The following is a 20305-nucleotide window of genomic DNA, read 5'->3' as shown; positions in this document are numbered from 1 at the left end:
CCTGCTTCAGCCATAAACTACATGGGTCAACCAGGATCCTTTCTTTGTTTGTGCTGTGACTGCATTTAATAAACAGCAAATGAAAATTATGCTCTTTCAAAATGGGTTCTGGGAATTTTAAAGACTACATGAGGTCAGGACCTCAGTTAGATGTCTTATCTCAACCTGAACACACACAGCAGGGGTAATGCTAAACACAGCAGGCTCCAATTGCTAGAGACAGTTTAAATCTTTGTTTTGAAGTAAAAAGTTTACAGACTGGAAACCAAATCCAAGTTCTTTTTTTCCCCCCCCATTTTAATTAGGTAGATGTATTGCACACATATCCAGAGTCGCATTTTGTTTGCAAGTATGTGTGAGAGTCCTCAAGACCATATCTTAGTTAATTTTTTTTAATTTCCCAAATTCTTAGAAATTCTCCATTTTCCCCATGGCAAATCACACCTTACAGAACCATAGGAATAATCAATACATTTTTTGCTGTTCTCAGAAGACAATTGCAGCAGGTTTCTTTTTTTATTTCCTTAGCATCTCAAAGTCCTGCAGCTGCTCTCCCTATAACTCAGCCATTCGTTTGTTCTTTCTTACACCAGCTTCACCATTCTCTGATGTTTTTGAACCCCAGAGACAAAGAAATATAAGAAAGTCTCTGCCAAACCCAGCAGCTGGTGGAGTCAATTCTCTTGGCAGAAGAAAAGTGGGAGGCAGCAAAAAGGAGCACAACCCCATCAGCTAGAAGGTGATGGCCATCCCACATCGTTTGCATTAACATTGAGTAGTGTGGGAGGAAGGACATAAATCTGCAAACCAACTTTAAAGAACAAAAGGAGAAGGCTGGGATCACTTTTGCAAGAGGAGATGAGTTTTCCTCCCTTCTAGGAGAACCAGCATTGCATTAAAGGGACGGTGGCTCAGCACAGATGTGATGCTCAGCAACACGACTGCCACTCTTTGCATCTGGAACAGCACTGGTTAGGAATCTTTTGGACAGAGGATTGGTTTGGGGTGTTTTTTGGCTTTGGCTTTGTTTTCAATTACAAAATTGTTGTTATTTATGCTTCATAACACTTATTAGAATTATTATTATAATCAATAATTTTCGCTACGCAAGTCAATTTTAATTGGCAATAAATTAAATTCCCCACAAGTCAAATCTGCTTTGCTTACAATGGCAATTAGTAAATGATAGCCCTGTCTTTCTCTTGACCCATGAGCCTTTCCTTTTTATTTTCTCCCTCTGTCCTGGATAAGAGAGAGCAGCTGTGTGGGCATCTGGCTGCTAACCAAGGTTAACCCACTAAACAACTACAAAACACTATTTCATTCTTAAATTTAAATGTTACATTAGAAATACATCCTATTTTCTACTTCAGGATTGAAAAGATCAATCAAAATCAAGAAGATTAGAAGCGTATAGCTTTGCTTAGTAGATGCCAAAAGCACTTAAGTAAAATGATAGAAAGGCACACCCCATTTAGCCACAGCTTGGAGACTTGTGGAAATGCAGAGAAATCTGTTGTGGTACCACTTTTACCCTTCTGAACATCATAGCACTGAATCTTAGAATCAAAACTCTGACAAAACAGGTTTTCTTGGAAAGAAAGGGAAAAAAGTAGACATGTCTGGAATGGTTCCTTTTATATTTTCTGTTCTGGGAATTATCTTGAAGGTTGAAATGAACATTTTCTCTTCTCTTTGAAGGCTACCACTATCATCATAGTGGACAATATTTGCCTTGACTTATGAGTGAGACCTAAACAACCTGTTCCTGTGTGTTAACCCTGGTGCCCTGCTGCTCACCCACTGCCATCCTGCCTCTGCTCAGAGCAGAATCCCCTGAGCAAAGCTGTGAAGATCTGAGATGCTATTCAGAACAATCAACACCAACCTCAACATCTATTCTGGCTCTCCAGCAGCCACAGTAGTGAAACACCAAGCAAATTTCATACTGGAAAGAAACTCAATGAGCTGCAGGCAAGCACTCTCACTCTGAATATCACTTGTTCTGTTTGGCCCTCAACCCATGTACTTTCCCCTCTAAAGTTTTGGCATATTCAAGCCAACCACTTAGAACAACCCCACTGGCAACACTCCCTCAGTTCTCACCCAGGAAACTGCAATTTCTACTCCTGGTTGCTTATTATGCTACTGCAACTAAAGCAGAGTCACACAGAAAACATTTTCTACTTACAAAGAGAGTCAGATCAAATTCTAAACCTTCACAAATTCACTCAGCCATTTTCATTCAATTTTCATTTTTATGCTATTATAAAAACATGAAAATGACAGTGTTTGTATATAGCAGCTTAATGATAAGTATCTAGAAATTTCAAGCAGAAATATTGAATTTATGGAATTCCATTTGCACCACCAAGATGAAGTACTATAACAGAACTGAGGTAGAACATCACTCCTCAACATCCAGGATCTTTCCTGCTGCTTGTCAGACCAGAATCAGACTGCAGATTTGTGGTTACTTTAGGTCCTGCAGCCATGATGTAGCTAATGATTCAAGTTCACAAATTAGCACTAAGGATGAGAGGTCTGACCCTGGAAGTCTGGTCTGGAAAGCCTTTAGGCTGGTGCCCATCAGGAGAACTTGGGAGTGAATTTCACTCCTTTGCAGAGGACCTCAAAGTTGAGAAAGGCACTAGAAAAATCTTGTCATCTCTGGAAGACCAGAAGGCTCTAATCCATGGGAATCCATCATCCTAAAAACATACAGCCAAGTAAGGATTTGATTGAAATACCCACGTATATTTTAATGGAACATTTTCCATTGCAAATGAATTCCATATTGTCAACCTGTCCCAGGTACTTTGCAGGACAAGGTGGGCTGTTGCCAGAATTTTTTATGCAAACCCCTGCAAGTTAAAGACTCCACAGAGGAAATCCAAACAACTCCTTGCATTACACTCCTCTTGCCCCCTTGGTTCGTTTGTGTCCAACAGAGCTGGAACATCCCTGGAACGCCAGGGTAGGTGCTGCCCCAAGTGCCTCGTCCACCATGTTAACCTGCTTTACCAAATCAAATCCAAGCAGCATTTACTGTCCTCTGTTTTTTCCTAAGAGACCAGATCAGCACCTAATCCCATTTATTTTTGCTCTTTCTGGCCACAAATGTCATTTCAGGTAAGAGCGCGCATCTCAGCAATGCAAGAGTGCAAAGGAGCAGAATTTTTGGTCATTACTGAATCCCACTGGACTTGGTGAAGTCAGATTTTCTTTCTCACCTTCCTATAGTTGGCTTGAGCAGTACAAAGAAATTAGGGGGGACAGAAGGTCAAAATGATGCCATTTGTACCACAGGGTGTTGAGCAAAGACTGCGCTACATGTTCTGGAAGTCAGACACCTATTCCTGTGTATTTTTACCTGAAATGGGGGCAGCAGAACTTTGTCTGCCATGCAAAAGCTGTGGAAGGTCAGGTGTGTGATGGGGTAGCACTGCTCCAGGGGACCCTCACTGCTCATGGACTCACCTCCATCACCTTCAGTCTGCCCTGCCTAGGGTATTTTCAGCAAAGCCTCCTTTGTGCACGGACCATCTACTCAGCAATGGTCCTGCATGTAATGCTCCAAACTGCATCCAAAACCTTCCAAGTCCTGGATTTCCATCCAGGCTCTGTCCTTGACTCTGTCAGGTGTTTAAGTGTGTGATTTGTTTGATGGACTTGTATGGTGCTCAAAAATGTGCTCAACCATAATTTTGGCGTGAGAGCTGTGCTGAACTGGGGCCATTTTGCAGGAAGCCTGCCTCTGAGATCATTGTCACAATGTTTTAAAGTTGGAGATTGTGCAACTATTATCCTTTATTGCCCATTTTATGCCAAAGTCTCTCTTTCTTTTTACATTCCTCTTAAAAGCAAAGCTATTTTGGAGCATTTAATATTATTTAATCTCTTTACTCTGGCAGCATAGAAATTACAGGAACCATTACAATGGTCCTGTGTGAGTGTATGCTTTATTGATGTATATGCTGACCTAATATCAAATTGATTTTACTCAGCTTTTCTGCTGACCATGGAAAAATGCAAATTGGGTATTATATTTGCACACTAATTTTATTGGGCCCCTGTGTCTTCATAAAAAGATAAAGTTTGGGCTAATAAAAATAAAACATTTCTGGGGCTAATATAGGCAAATGTTTATGTAGGCAGGTAACAAATTGGTTTGTCATTTAGGGGAACATAAAGAGCACTAAAATCATCTTTAGGCAAAATAGATTGGTGGCTTTTGCTTAGCTTTTAGCTTTCATTTGCAAAATCAATTTAATGTAGCACAGTGTCTCAAAGAAAGGGTGACACAGGATTAAGACATTAATTGTATTCCCCCTCCATAACTCCCCCTTTTTCAGAGGCCCTGGGATTTGGGTTTGCTCTTGTTCAAAGAAAATTAAATATATTTCAGCAGAAAATTGGAAAAAGGAACCTTTAGACTTTTGCCATGTGTGAGCATCCTATTGGGACAAACAGGGGCAGGTAGGAAAGTGGGACTCAGTGTTCTGAAGGCAGATGCTGACAGAGTTATCAACACTTGTCAGTGCCGCCAGGAATCTGAAAGTGTAGTACTGTGTGATGTTCTTTCTGGATTTGCCTTTGTTCCTCCCTCTCAGTCCTCTGTAACAATGCCTCGTGCATCCCTAACAGCCTGGAGCCCTGCTGGAATGCAGCTCAGTGAACTTCCAGGAGAGTTTAAGTAGACAGGCATATATCAACAGCCTAACTCCTTCTTATTGAAGGGAATTGGCCTATTTACATCTCAGAGCAGGCAGTATTTCTACCCAGCTCTTGATTTTCATCCCCTCCTTCCCCTTCCCTTCCTCAGTTGCAGGATGTTTTGGAGGGGTTCCGTGTGGTGGGAGGTTAAAATAAACAGTTTTGATGCTAATACTTGACTGCATTTTCAACTTAATAGCCCAGCAAAGGGATCTGACTGTGAAGCAAAAGGCCAGAAATATCTTCTGGTAAAATTATGCTGAAGCACAGATCGAATGACACTGCAGAGCTATTTGCAAAATCAGAAATGGCAAATGACTACAGAGCAAGAGCCCCCTTACCTCCCAGCCCCATTTGCTTGTTTTTAATCTTCATTACATCTTGTAAGCAACCATTTTTCCATCTGGGCTTTCTGATACTGGCAGCTCACTATGCTTTCAATGCAGGAAAATTAACTGCACACAAAACCAGTCAAGATACACTCACATCTTTCCTCCCTCCTCATCTCCACTAAAAAAACCACAAAAACCAACTCAAAAAAACATTCTTAAAAACCTGAGGTTTTGTTTTTAAATTATACATTTGCATTTGAACATTGGTCCTATGAATAAGAGTGGAAATCTGGAATATGAACAGCACATTATTCGTCCTCAAACGGCCAAGGTGATGACAACTCACAATTAGGGATGCAGACAGTAGCATTTAATGTCACCTACCTGCATCACTGTCATATCATAACAGTTTAGCAGGCAGGTCCCCAGCCTGCTTTCTTTTCCCTCTTCTGCTTTGCTATTTATAAAGTCAGGTTGGAGTGTAGATCAACCCCTTGCCCTCCAGAGACCGGAGGCACACAGTAAATTATGGGAAGGCTAAGTGGTACATCAAATGTGTCTCCTCAAAGCTATACATCATCTTGTTAAATTTGATGTCTAATCCCAGAACCCCAGAAATCATTCCCAAAATCCCAGAAAATGCATGTGTCCTTCAGATGATATAGAACAAGAAAGTAAAGTTTACCTGCAGGGAAAAGAAAAAAAACACCAAGACAAAAACATTCTAGACACGATTTGCTAAAGTCTTCATTTTACTTGAGTGTCTTTCAATGCCATTTCCTTAAACACCATTGACTCAGAACTCACCCATCTGTATTTGAACACATGAACTCTGATCTACAGTGCTCACTTTTTTTTTTTCCCTTGCAATGGTCAACAATAAATTACAAACTGAATAAACCAAAGCACATCCTATTTCTCTCTCTCTAAAAATCTTACATCAGATAGAAATGCAGTATCTTACATATGCAGCAGCACTTCTCCAGTCACCACCAGTGACAGCAATAATGATCTTCAGCCATTCCACAGGGTTCTCTTGACTGAGCTCCACAGCCCCTCATCAGTGAAGAGGAGCTGGAAACACTCAGGAGCTGCCTGCTGCCCCAGAGGAAGCAAAGCTCATCCTTTGGGAAGGAATCAATACTGACTGCTGTCTTTCTTTCACTATTCAGAGCTCTCATCCCTCTAGAATTCCCACCATCCCACTAGCCTCCACTTTTTACAAAGGGATAGAACTAAAATATTCAGATGCAAGACATTTCCACCTGAAATACTACTACATTACATGAGTACTTTTTCAGTTTGTCTTTAAAATCCAGGGATTCAAAAGATGATGCTAGGACCTGTTAAAAAGCAATTCTCTATCAGCTCTCTCCAGTGGAGAGGGCTAAGGCTCTGTTTGTTTGCTATAAGTATGCATGGACTTAAAGATAAGAGAATAATTTATGTCAGAATTTCAGCCAAGGTAGAAAAGAGGGAATTACCACCCTCTCACAGAGTAGTCCAGCACTTACAGGAGCAGTCAGGACACCTTTGATCTGTTTTGTTTTGGTTTTTTGGGTTTTTTTCCCAGTTTTGCTGTGGCTTTGCCAGTGATTAACTTCAGCTCAGACTTTCCCATATAAAAACTGAGAAAAACCATGTGCACTTCAGAACAGAATTGAGTCCCAGTACAGCTATTCTCAAAACTCTCCTGGTTTCTTTGAGATGCACAGCCACATCCTTGTGCTCATTGTGGATTTTTCCAAGGAAGACAGGGCTGAAAAATGACATTTATAGCTGCCATGAGATGCAACTCCAGAATCTGTGAGTCCAGCATCTCTAAACTCTCAAGGTCAAAGGATAAAAAAAATAGGGAAGGAAAAAGTTTCAACACAACATGCAAAAATCAAAAAGGATCTTTCTGGGAAGCTGTGACTAGAAAACATCCATTCACTGGGGCTAGGTCTCATATTATTCACTTAAGAAACACAAAAAGTATAACGGAGGAGAATTAGGAAAAAATAAAAATTTGGAGCTGCCTGAAATAGTGGACAAAGCCAGAGACCTACTCAGGTCTCTCTCTGAGAGGAAAAAAACTGAAAAGAACCAAAGTTTCAGCCTGCTGGGCTAAAGTCTTAAACCTGGGGGAGCAGTGAAACAACACAACCAACATTGTCACCGATTAATCTGCTGTGTTCCACCTTTCTGACACTGACCTGACCCTTCTCTCTCTTATCCTACCTAAACACCCATTGAAAAGAAGTGGGGACATGATCAATTACAGGACACAGGAGATGATTATTTCTGATTTATGTCTTGCATCAGACCCTCCCTGGGCACAAGGACAAGGAGTGACAGGGTTAGGGAGAATAAAACATTCAGTGTACAAAACCTTGGAAGCAGTGATCCCAAGCAAGACAAGATGTGCAGGGTGTTCTGCAAGGGGCTTTGGCCTTTCCTGAACTCTGACCGTGAGCTCTTCAGGAGCTGAGCTGGCGGTCAATAAAAAGCAACCTGCAGAAATGAGATTCATGAAGGGCCCTGCTCCTCAGAACGTGGCACTGACCTCTCTGGGAAGCACCAGCACTCTGTTTGGAGAGAGGCTTGGCCCACAGGCAAGAAATAGGCACCACTGAATTGTTTCTCTTTTTGTGTTCACCTCTCGCCTGAAATCAGAATTCGGTCCTGAACACGCAGCACCAAAAATTAAGATGCTCAGTAGAGGGTCTTACACACCAATTTCAGATTCTGAAATACTTCAGCAGGTGGGGGATACAGACTACCCTGAGGGCTGAAGTACATACACCCCTAAGGCAGCCAGGAGCAAATCCTTCTTTACTGTAATATTAGACATTGGATTCAAATCAAGATGAGAAACCTGCTCTTAATGTGAGCAGGATGGCAAAGATGGGTGAAAAGGTCCCCTTTTCACAGGCCCCTGCTTTTGTTTGTTGATTCTTCAAAGGTTTTAATCTCAGGGACATGATGTCAAGGAGTCTGGCTTGGGAGGAGTCAACAGCCCTAAATCAGCTGTGCTGAGGTGTGTGCCCTCCATTCTCTGCCAAGTGACTCCAGCAGCAGCAAGGGTCACAGACACCTCAGACAGAAGTGCACTGAGAACATTGGACCTGTACCATAAATCCCAGAGTCTGGCAGGAGAAAGTCCTGTCACACCCTTGTCCTTTCCTTCAAAAGAAACGCATGCCTGGATGCAGGGCACTTTCCATTCTCATTAAGGGCCAACAATTAAGCAAGCTGCCATTCTTATTCAGATGCTGCTTATGACATTTCCCCCTCTGCTGCAGAAACAATTATGGCAAAGATGTTTAAATTCCACCTGGACACATAAAACCTTCTCCTTCCCCAGCCAACCTGCTGCCCCTGCCTTGCCACAAACTGAGAACAGCTCCTCTCACAGACGTGATCCCCCTCAAAGCTCCCTGTTAGCACCACATTAACTTCATGTGCAGCAAGTGTCCACCGATCCTAATTGTCCTTTTTGTCCCATCATTAGTTAGCAATAAATTCCAGAGGTGCAGTCAATCAATACAGCATGGGCCATAAGGGAAAACACATTTTGTTGCCTGCACTAGACACACACTGGAAGGCTGTGAAGAGCTTTGTAAAACCCATCTAGTCAGCAAACTGTTAAAACCAATTTATACACACTCACACTCTCTCTCTCAAGGCAATAAGCCTATGGAGAATTTTAATTAAAGTCAAAGGAGCCTTTAAAAGTGGAGGGGGAGAAATCTAGCACAGCGAGAAATAAATTAATAAAAACACGCTCCAAGTTGAAGCTCAAGGGGATCACTCTCAGTCATCATTTATTTAAAGGATGGGACACGTCAAAGATAGGAATGTCAAGTGGGAGATGCTGTGAAGCAGCAGAGGACAGAAAAGGCACTGACAAACTGCATGCCACAGCTTCTGCAGCAGATCATTTTTTGTCACGTAGGTTATACTTGTGGCTGGCCACCTGCTGCTTGATATTCACCAGCTCTCAGAGTGAGGCACTGAAATATCTGTATTCCCTTTCACAGCTGATCTGGGAAGGACCTTTTAGCTCCCCTAGAGCATCCTTATCTGGTCAGCACCCAATTTCTGTAGAAAAGTATTCCTTTCTCTCAACCTGAGGGTATTTTTCTTGGTATTTAGCCAGCAGTTTCTTTTGATGAATTTCATTCTATTTGTCACTTGCTGTTTCCCTTGATGTTTCTATCTTTTTAAAATTACTTATTTTTTTATGCATTCTTATAGGTTTTCGTGGGCCATAGACTACTCCAGAGGAACTGACCCCTCCAGATGAACTTCTACAGGCAGGCAAACCACAGATCTGTTCAATTCCCATTTTCCAGAACTCAGAGGAGAGCTGGCATCCTGCTCTTCACCTGTCATTTTTGCAGCCACCAAATCATATCTCCATCCTTTTCCACAGCACAGGCAAGAGATTTCTTCACTTGGAGCCAGTTGCAAACAAGCAGTGCCACATTTCTTAACTTTAACAGCTCCAAGTATCAGCTGCTGGAGCAACTTCTCATCATCTCTGCCTGTCTTAAAACAGCTCAGTGAAGTGTGAGATGCTTGTGTGGATCAGTGTCCTCAGCAGCCTCCTGGCTACCAGCCTGTGGCCAAGGGAATATAATAATTCTGGTTGGGGCTGTGTCAAAACATCCCCAGCATCAGATGCAAGTTAATCACTCATAATAAATCATGTGATTGTACTGGAAACCCATCCACTCTCAGCCTTCAGCTACAAGAATTATGGGGATCCAATACTGACTGCCTATCTCGACACTTACTATCTTATTAAGGGAGTCTTGTGCTGTCTTTTTTCCAGCTAGATCCCTTGGCAGAAACGAAAGCTTCATGGATTAATAAGACCCCACATTAGTTTCCATTTCCAATGTAGAAAAAAAATCCAATTATTAAAACCATTAATAAATATATTTGATAGTCAATGTAAATTGAATTATGTTTTGCCCTTTCCCATAAAACAAACCAAAACACCCTTTTTATAGAAAGAGGGTTAGAAAGGTTAAAAAAATGAAGAAAGTCAAAGTCATTACATTCCAATCAAAGTTGATAAATATGTAAATTACAGCAACTAAACAGTTGTCTTTGACAAATGGCTTCCATGTAATGGATTTTTCATAGTAATGAGGCTACACTGCAATTGTTTTTTTTAAAGCCTTACATTTCTCATTAGTAAAAAGTGTGAGTCAGTGTGCACAATGGACATGTCTACCAAAAAAAAAAATTAAGAAGCAAAAAAAATGTTCAGACAGCAGTTGACATCACAGAGGGATGCCTGGGATGGTGTCATTGCTTCCATCAGCATTGACACATCGTTGACTTCTGTTTAATTAAGCAGCTTGAACTTGAGGAGCTACTCAGTACCAAAAGCAAGCCCAAGACTTTGCCACTTGAAATTCAAACTGGGGTTTGTTTATCTATCCAGGCTAAAGGTGCCAGCTGCATCTGTTACCCCTGGCCCTACGACACCTATGAAAATGGCAAAACAAGCAAGAAAATCACAACATGTAAGTATCTTCCCTGGCCACCAGTATCTTCCTGCTTCATTGGGTACCCTGGTATCTCAGAGCAGGTCAATCACCACAGCACTGTGCATCTCACTGCCTTTCTAGTGTAGTTTGAACACTACTCCAAAGAAGAAGGTTTGTGGAAGAAGATGACCCTGGATCATACAGAGAACTTTCAGTTGCCTTATCATTGTCCTCGAACATCCCAGTGTTCAGCAAGGCACCTCTGAGCTTCTGCCTCTTGATTTCTGTTCACTTGATGCATTTTGGAATGACAGAAGGGCAGCACTGAGGTCTGAGCCTGCAACAGCTTTTCCACGTAGAGGAGCAATGATTGCACTGAGAACATCTCCAAAATCACAGCAGCTCCCCTGCCATGCACCCAGCTTCAGCAGGACCTCAGCACTCAGGGTCCCCTTCAGTGCAGGCTGCTGGCAGCCAACCAGCCAGCTGCTGCCACCCCTGAGCCTGCTTTTGTGCCACCCCCTTGGACTTCTCTGGTCTTTTCCAAAGATGTTTCCCCTCAGGCATCTTGCCACATCTGCAGAAGCAGTGCTGTTTCCCCATTCCCACTCCCATTCTGATTTAAACAAAAAAAACCCGATTAATTAAAGGGGGAGTGGAAAAGATTAATCAACTTTTTTTTCCAAGTTTCCCAACTCCCTCATCCTGTGCATTATCCCATATCACCCTGGTGCTAACAGGGCTCCGTTTACATGTTCACATTTATGGTACAGAAATTCCTGAACAAGTATAGTGAGAATTTCCATATGCCTGCCTACATCAGTTAACAAAACTTTTTCTGCTCAGCCCTTCCCGCTTGAGGGAGGACTGCATCCACATCCCCTCACTATAAGGAATTGTGCCACCTGGCATTTGAATTCCTGAGCCAAGGATACATAACTGAATTTATATTTACTCCCAAACACTCTCTGTGCACCCAAGGGTCAGCCAATACAGGGTGGTGATAGATCAAAGACTCTACTGCTGATTTTAAGTTATTTAAAGTAAAAACAAACCTTCTCACCCCAATCTGTTGAAAGTATCTAAGGGTGAAGAAGGGAAAACACAGCCAGGGGGAATGTCAGTGGGAAATAAGGACAGAGGAGGTGGAGGAGAGGACTGTTTAAAAGTCTTCTAATAAGCCTATAAACCCTGGCTATATCTCTGCATGCATGCATTTCTTTTGCTGATATAGGATGCATACTCCATGTAATGCTATTCTTGTGAGCCAAGAAAATCTGCATGTAATACAGCAGGAGAATGCTAATGACCTTCAGCTGAGCTGGAATCCAGCACTACTTGCCTTATCAAAGGTAGGGTTTAGAGCCATCACTCAACCTTGGGGTTCCTCATGGAGCTGAAAATCGCTGGATACAACACGACCACGCACACCCCAGTTTGTGCTAAGTGTCCCCAGTTGTGCAGGAGTTGGTAATTCTTCCCAAATATCCCTCAGGCCATAGAAAGGGTATTTTTTCAGGCAGCACTTTGTCAGTAAGGGAAAAGCAATTTCAAGCCCATTCAAGTGATGAATCCTTGAAGCAATATGGGTTAACCAGCTCATCCAGCACAGACCACTGAGTGGTTGGCACAACCACCAGCAAAACATCTGCACCCCAACTCCCCACACCTCCCTGGTCTTACCCAGAGCTCTGATGAAAGCTGTGTGCTACCCAACCACACTCCAGTCAAAAATATTTGAGAGATTTGGAGATTTTTAAGATGGAAGAAAAATTAATAGGGATTCTCCAGACAAGTGGAAAGACAAGATGTAACCCTGCTGTCTTTAGGAGCATGGGACACAATGGCTTGATTTGAATGAAAAGCTAAGTCAGCACTGGCACCATCTTCTTGGTTTATGAACTGATTAAAAAAAAAAAACCAACCAGAGAACATATTAGTCCTAATTTGCTTTATCTTTGCATTCCCAATCTATTGATTATAATAACTGTAGAAGCTATCTTCCCATTAGCCACAGTCATTACCATACAGAGCACATGCAAAAGCCAGAGTGAATTTAAACACTTTTGTTTCCAAAGTGTTGGTTTAATGTAGCCCTGCACATTTCCAAGGCACAGAAAGGGAAAAAAGAGAGCTTCCATGCCATTAAATTCAAGCAGATTTTTCTCATCATTGCAGAATTTAAGCTTTCAAACCAGACATGTCCACAATGATGATATTTAGGACTGAACCCTGGAGAGGCTTTTCAGAAGTTGTCAGGGCTGAGCCCAGACCACTGTCCTAGTTTTGAGAAAGCTTCTAAAATGATGGAAAACTTTCTGAAGGTCATTGTCCTCTATCAAACACATAATGTAGCACTGTCTGAATATGAGGAGAGAAGTCAAAAATCCTGTGTTCTTTCTGTTGCTCTTCAACCGGACTGATGAGTAACCTTTCAAAAGACATTCAGGAATAAATCCGCAAACAGATTTAGCCACTAAAGTAGCCTAAATCCCATTTAAGTCCATAGTTTAGATCTTCAAAAACTGCATTCAGCTGTCACCTAGTTCAGGAGATGTCAGTATCCATAGGCAACCAGAGCTTTTCCTTTGGCCAAGTCTCCCAGAAATCCATATGCCTCTGCCTCTCCTGCTAGTTTTAACAGATATTTCCAAACTTTACCTAAGGGAAGAGCACCATAAAAATCACAAAGGTAAAAAATAGTGACAACAATCTTTGAGTTTTCAACACTTATAGACTTACCCAGCATTAGGAAGGCCTCCAGGCAAAAACCCTTCTTAAGGCTGAAGACACCTGAAACCACATTTGAACTTCCAGGAGTATCCTAAACACATTCGACTGAATATATTCTTTCCTTTTTAAAAGCACATGGCATTAAATAGCACTTGAGCCAGAATCCTGTTTTCCCTCCTTCCACACTGACACCCTGAATAGAAGATTACAGGACCCTGATTGTTCTTGCTCAACAGCTAATTCAGTGAATACTGACTTAGGTGACAAAGAAAAGTAACTTCAGCATGAAGACACAAACAATTCTTCCCATCCTCAAATCCTGAAGACTGGGATTTTCTGAAGGTTCAAATTTAGAGCACAGTCTGGAAAAACTAAAATTCCCTATCCCAGGTGTCCCCTGCCTGGTCTGTGTAAGCTCAGGAGGGAGGAGAGCCCTTCCCAGTGCTGACAGAAGATGTGAACTGAAAACAGGAACAGAATCCAAGGACTGTCCTTGAGCACACTCTACTTGAGTGCCCTGAGTTAACTGGGTTTTTTTAAACCTTATTTTGGGCTTTTTCTGGGAGCACAGGTGACTACTGGGAAACTGATGGATATTTTAAGCAGCAGATCAGATACCTTCCAAACTGAGAGTGGTGAGGCACTGGTTGCCCAGAAAGCTGTGGATGTCCCAACCTGCAATTGTCCAAGGCCAGGCTGGACAGGGCTCTGGTCCAGTGGAAGGTGTCCCTGCCCATGGCAGGGGACTGGAATGAGATGATCTTTAAGCTCTTTCCAACCCAGACCATTCCATGAAGAAAATAGGTATAGGGACTGTACATACTTGCCCTAATTTTTTTTTAATGCCTTTTTTCACAACTCTTGCTTTATTTTCCTCCATTTTGAAAGCAGCAGTAATTATTATCTGGTTGTATACATTGCTCTGAGATCCTTGAATCAATTAAAATAAAACCTTTACATCTCCTTGCATTTATTACTAAAGCCAAGTTATGCCTGTTTCTTCTCTTCCCTGTAAAACAATCTGGAAAGTGCTTTCTCAAAATCAGAACCTTGACCATGCAGTATTTTATCTACAAAAATTCAGATCTCAGATTTTTAGGGTGGTTTTTCTGGTTTGGTTTTGTTTTTTGTTTTTTTTGGTTTTTTTGGTTTTTTGGGTTTTTTTTTTTTGTGACTGGGTAGAAGACATCAGAAGAGGGAGAAAAAAAATCCCAAAACAAACGATCAAACAAACCTTTCCTAGGAAATTTTATATTGTATTCCTTTCCTACTCCTCTAGCTGTGGATCACATATGTAAGTGGCCTTTCATGACAACATAAATCCAATATTATACCAATATAAATCAATAGTAGATATATTTTAGTTTCATTTGTAATATGCCATTCAATCTTTTTTTTTTAATAGAAAAAGAGAACCTGAGCTGCACAGAAATGGGTCACAGCACCTCATGTTTACTGTTAAACATGAATTAAATCTGAGTAGCTTGGCATATCTCTATAATAAAAAAAGCACTATTAATAAGATTTCATTAAATGGAGAGCTAATGTGTAACAGCCTTATATCAGATATGTGAAAACAGAGTTTCATAACAAGGTTGGGAAAAGTATTATCAAGGACCTAAGTAGAAAATCTGTCTTTCTCGATACTGGAGGAATTTATATTTGAAGAGTGTTCTTTCCTATTGAGATCTTCATTGACTTGTACAAAAATACCGCTTTTAATCTCAAATCCCCACTGGCATTTTCATATAAGCACTGAAAATGCTATTGGGCTTTAGAGATTTAATTTAATGAAGGAAAAGTATTTCTATTAAAGTGTGTAATTTTTTTTATTTTATTTTTTTTTAAACACAACATCTTCTGAGGAACCAGGGAAACAGGATTATTTTAAGCTCTGAAAAACTGACTAACCTGTGCCCTTGTAGAACTCCTGCTTCACAAAGGAAGCTTAACAGCTGTGGCAAAGCCTGTAGGTGCACTTGAAAAGGGACCCTACTGTCCCAAGTTATCCACACTGAGAATGCCAAGCCTGGAAAAGGCAGCAGAAAAAGAGGAAAAGAAACATCCCCATGCAGTCAGGTTGTTTGTGTTAAACTGCTGCACCATTAAGCTCCATTCTGAAATGTCAAAGATGGGAAAAACTCAGCAAATAGTACTAAATCTTCTGCATTAATAGACTGATCCTCTCATCTGTTCATGTCAAGGAGTATTAGGTCTGGCTGGGTAGGTAACAAATTCACTGTTGGGGTAAATGAAAGCCACTCCATCAATCTGGGCAGAATTGCACCCCTTGGCTCCTGGGATGGGATAGGCTGAATTGTGCCATTTAAGATTCCCTCCATACTAATTCTCACAGTACTGCTTCTGTGAGGCTAAAAACCATTTTTTTTTATCTGCAGATCACCCATGTCTTTCTTGTATGAATATTCATTACAGATATAAATTCCTTTTCATATTGAGAAGGCAAGTGCACTTGACACCAGGAGGCCTCTCAACAGGACACTGCCAGGGCTGACAAGCTCAACAGCAGTTGTTCTATTTGTGTGCAGAGCCTGCACAAAGTTAAATTTCCTCAAAAAAAAAGAAAAAGCTTTTTTTTTTACTTAGGAGCCAAGCTGATCACTGAGTTACAGCAATGCAAACCTTACAAGTCATCTACTAGAACAACAGCTGGGCCCAGGAGTTATATGAAAAAGTACTGTGACAGCAGAAGAGGGTAGAGTAAATACCTGACTTCTCCTGAGATCTCCTACTTATCTCATATTTGGACAGCCAGCTCTGCAGAGAGGTTGTTTCTGCAAGGAGGAGCAGATAACAGAGTACCCAGACACCACCACAAACAAGGAAAAGGGGCATCTCCTGCTGCTGGGGTGAGACAACCCCAATGGAAGGAGAGTCTGCAGGTCTGTGGTGAGGCAGAGATTCCTCATAACCCACGGACAGAGTTGCTGCAGGTTTCACAACTACAGCCCAAAGGAGAGTCTGCTAAATCTCACAGTTCCCTTTCTCAGGTTTAGCTGCTCATGATGTCTATTCAACATCCTCAGCCCTTTCAGGCAAGAAGTTAATTTCCCCCAAGCATGAAATTGTGGGCAAAAAGATAATTGTGCCATTGACCTCAGTAGATCTGTGATTCCCCTGTGTGCTCAGCCACGAGTATTTCACTACCTGGGAGTTTCTGTGACTACCAAGGGAAAGCCAAAGCTGGGATTTCACACAACTTCCTGCATCAGGTTTGTGATTGGTGCCAAAGGACCTCGTGCTTCATTTCACAAGGTTAAAAAGTCAAATATGACAAATCTGGGAACATGGGCAGTCACCTGAAATAGCTGAAAAAGTAAATGCACCACGGTCACAGATGGAATATAAAATTAATTTTCATTTAAACCTAATTAAAAGAGTGGTCAAAGATCATCCGTGAATCTTTATTAAAATAAACATATTGTTTGGGGGAATATTTGGAGAGCTACACATCTGAGCTAGACATGCAACTCTAATTGGCTCAATTTATTTTTTATTGTGGGTAGCATAATGGGCCACATTCTGATTTCATTTATTGCTCTCGAAATAGTCCCAAGATGAGTACACAGCTCAAGTGCAAAGATAGACATAATGTTGATACTTGGTTTAAGAATCATCCAGACGTTCCCATTTCTACTCACCCAAAAGTTTGCAAATAGTTATTATGCAATAGAATCTTTATTGGTTTTGCATTAAAGCAATAAATATTATTAGAGCATTTTTACAGTGGCTGTGCTGTTTCCTAACTAAAGAAACAGGAGATGCACTGGGTTATGCCCTGTATAAAACTCCAGTCCTGTCTCAAAGGCTGCCACAGAAAAGGCAGATTAGTTCCATTCTTCCACAATCCATAAACAGGAGAACAAAACCCTGATTTGATGGCACGTGATCTGGGTAATACAAAGGTCCATCTAGTTAGTTTGTTTATTTTAAAACACCCATAGATTTTTCCAGACAGAAGCCAACCTGTCTCCCTAAGCCAGAGTACCCAACTTTTGATTCAGAACAATCCTGAAAGGCGTTGACACCCCCGTCAGGAGCAGCCTCCAATTTTGGATACAGGTGCAGACTTCGTGAGTGACCTCTGTCACCTCAGAAAACCGAACAAAAATCCCAGTACTGCTGATAACAAACCCTTCTGGGCAAGGCTCAAACCACGAGGGGCCATCCTTCAGCCAGCATCAATCATCCCCAGCCCACTGGAGCCATTGGAACTGGGACTGCTTGCCCCAGCTGAGGGATGGCCCCAAGTCAGCAGCTCATCTCTAATGGCACTGCCAGGGACAAGGTGGGTGGAAAGGAGAAAACAAGCAGGGAGAAAAGGTTGATGTAGAGCAGCAGACAGCATTGTTTTGGTTGTTGGTGGTTTTTTTTAAAGAAGCTGGCACTGTTAATAGAAATCCTCCTCTTCCACTGCATTCTTATGCAAAGCTCAGATCTGAAGGTTACCTGCTTCCCCAGTGACTTGAAATGGAATTTTTTGTTAAGTAATCTCTTCAATCTGTCTCTTTCTGTATTTACAGAGCATAAAAGTAACCATAAAATGCCACCTGTTTTGAGCAAATCTAATCTGCCCTCCCAGTAATACCAGGCCACATGATGATTATCTCATTTTCTCTTTGACAAATGTGGACTTATTGGCTGGTCGTTGTCCAGAAAATGCATGTCTCTACATCAGATACATAACAGTAAAGACAAATAAGAAATGTGAAACAGTGAGCACAGGCAATAGAGGCTGATGTCTCTGCCTGGTGACCTGTTCTGCAGAGTCAGTGACACAGAGCAGTCTGTCATTTTCTCTGCACTGTTTATGGCTCTTCCACTCCTCTTTTCCACTTCAGTTTCTGACAAGGAAAGAGGTAAAAAAGGGCAAGATGAGTAAAGAAAACTACTTCTGCATGAAGGGCAAAAAAATTATCAAGCTCTTAACAAAAGGAAAGCAGTGAAATACCTGGGTTTGGACACCTTGTTCGGGGTAATCAAGGTCTCTATAAAAAGATAAGGTCAAAGGTTTCTAGAGAGGATTTCACTCGATTTTCTATGGATGGAAACAGCCTGTAACTGAAGTTCAACAAGTGCAGAATGCAAACAGTAAAGAGGAGAGGGGAAAAATAAGCATCTATTCCAGACCCCCAGCTATGAAGGAGTGGGAGAGGCAGAACCAGCCCTTAGAAAACCCAAAGCATGATTTAATTCAGCAAGAAACAGCAAGCAGCCAGAACGAAGCAGTGGCAGCCTCAGTGGGGATGGTTCTCCTGCAGATGTGAGCAGCTGGAGTGCCAGCCCAGTGTGACCCCTGCAAGGCACAGCACAACCCCTCTCCTGAATTTCACTGCCTGACTGAGCACCCCCAGCATCTCTGGGTCAGGCTCTCATCCCAAACTCTCAGGAGAGCTCTCCTGTCCCACTGGAGGTGGAGCCTTGAATTCTTTCCTATGCAATGGCAGGGTTTGCACCTCTGTCCCAGCACAGGCTGCTCTCCTAGCCAGTGGGACAGCCAGCAGGAGCAGCAAATGTTACATGGAACAAAAAGGTAAAAAAAGGTCACTTGTAGCCTTGGGCAGAGGAATGGAGAGTTCCTCTGGCTCCCTGGAAAAGCACAGGAGAGCAAAGCCTGACAAAGGAAGCACTGAGGCTGCAAGGCAGAGATTAGGCAGGAACACATCCAGGAGGATATTCAAAAAAGCTCTGTCCTTTTTGAAGCCACGGGATTTAGACGATAAGGAGGAATCAGGCACATAACTGCCTTCCTGTACCTTGGCTTTCAACCAGCATTCATCCCACCTGGCTTAAATGCTTAAAGCCAAGCACCTCCAGAGAGCAGAGCCAGCCTTGCTGGGACCAGGCTCCCAGTCCTCTGGCACTGACTGAAGGGAGTGTGGAGCCTCCAGCCCAGGCAGCCCAGACAATGCTCACACTTGGTCATGACAAATCTCTAGTTTAGTCTCTCTTCGTTTCCCCCTCTGCGAAATAAAGGTCAGCCCTCTCCTATCACAAGCACATCCATACTTTCCACAGGCAATTCTCAGTGTGAAAGCCTCATCCTGCTTCTGCCTCACACAGGAGTTCTACAGCTGAGGGATCTGAGCAAATCTCAGTTCTGAGATAAGGTTCTGTCAGGTGTGACACAGCCTATATTCTATTCCAGGGCTGCCTAATCCAAGCCAGGACCTGGGAACACGCTGTGTTGAGAGAAAAGGCAGCAAGAGCCTTGTCTTTGTGGTATGGAGAGCAGAAGAAATTGGGAGAAACTACAGGAGTCTTGCTTAGGTCCAGCAGCCACATTAAAGAATCCTCATCACAGTCATTACACTTTATCCTGCACTTTCATTTTCCAGTATCATGAGACACTCTCCAAAGGCATATTTGCATTGCCAAGGTGTTACCAAAGTGAAGTGAAAGAGCTTAAAGCTTCTTTTATAGACAATGCATCTTTTCATGGTAGATAAAGGGATTAAAGATCCTACTAAAATCCATTAGAATCAGGAGTAATACTGCCACATATAGTTTTATTTTGCACTTTTATTATACCTTTCCTCACAGGATCTTAGAGCACTTGTCAAATGAGAAATTAGGCTCTGCTACTTTAGCAGCATAAAATAAAAACTGTGCTTTCAGATAGAGAGGACAGCTCCACTGACAGCTGAAGGTCACACAGGAATAGAGCCTGGCTTGTGGGTTTCTGCTCTAAAGCCCATTCTCTTTTTCAATTAAAGGGATGACAGTGCCACATACACACAGTACTTGGGGTAAACATTTGTCTGAGTTCCTCATCTCCTCCTACCATTATCTGCACCATTTTTATTTGAATGCCTCATCTTTTTTTTCTTTTTTTTCCCAGAGTTTTCTGCAAAATTCAAATGAACCGTGAACAAGAGAATGAGAGGTTTATTGAGCCATAGCAGGCTAACACTACCCATGTTCCTGCATGATTCGAATACTCAAGTGGCCCAGATGCTCTAACATTCAATTAATGAATTCCAGAGATTTGGGAAGGGGGTGGAGGGAGGGAAA

The 20305-nt window shown here is 42.0% G+C and overlaps 1 protein-coding gene across 2 annotated transcripts in view; it reads right to left on the bottom strand.

Annotated features, from left to right (window-relative positions):
• Positions 1 to 20305, bottom strand: part of BEND5 (BEN domain containing 5) — a 547523-nt gene that overhangs the window by 205694 nt on the left and 321524 nt on the right. The gene's annotated exons all lie outside the window — the stretch shown is intronic.

The sequence above is a fragment of the Catharus ustulatus genome, chromosome 9, assembly GCF_009819885.2.
Source record: "Catharus ustulatus isolate bCatUst1 chromosome 9, bCatUst1.pri.v2, whole genome shotgun sequence".
NCBI lineage: Eukaryota > Metazoa > Chordata > Aves > Passeriformes > Turdidae > Catharus > Catharus ustulatus.
The sequence above is the reverse complement of the archived record's forward strand: the minus strand, read 5'-3'. Positions and strand labels throughout refer to the sequence as shown.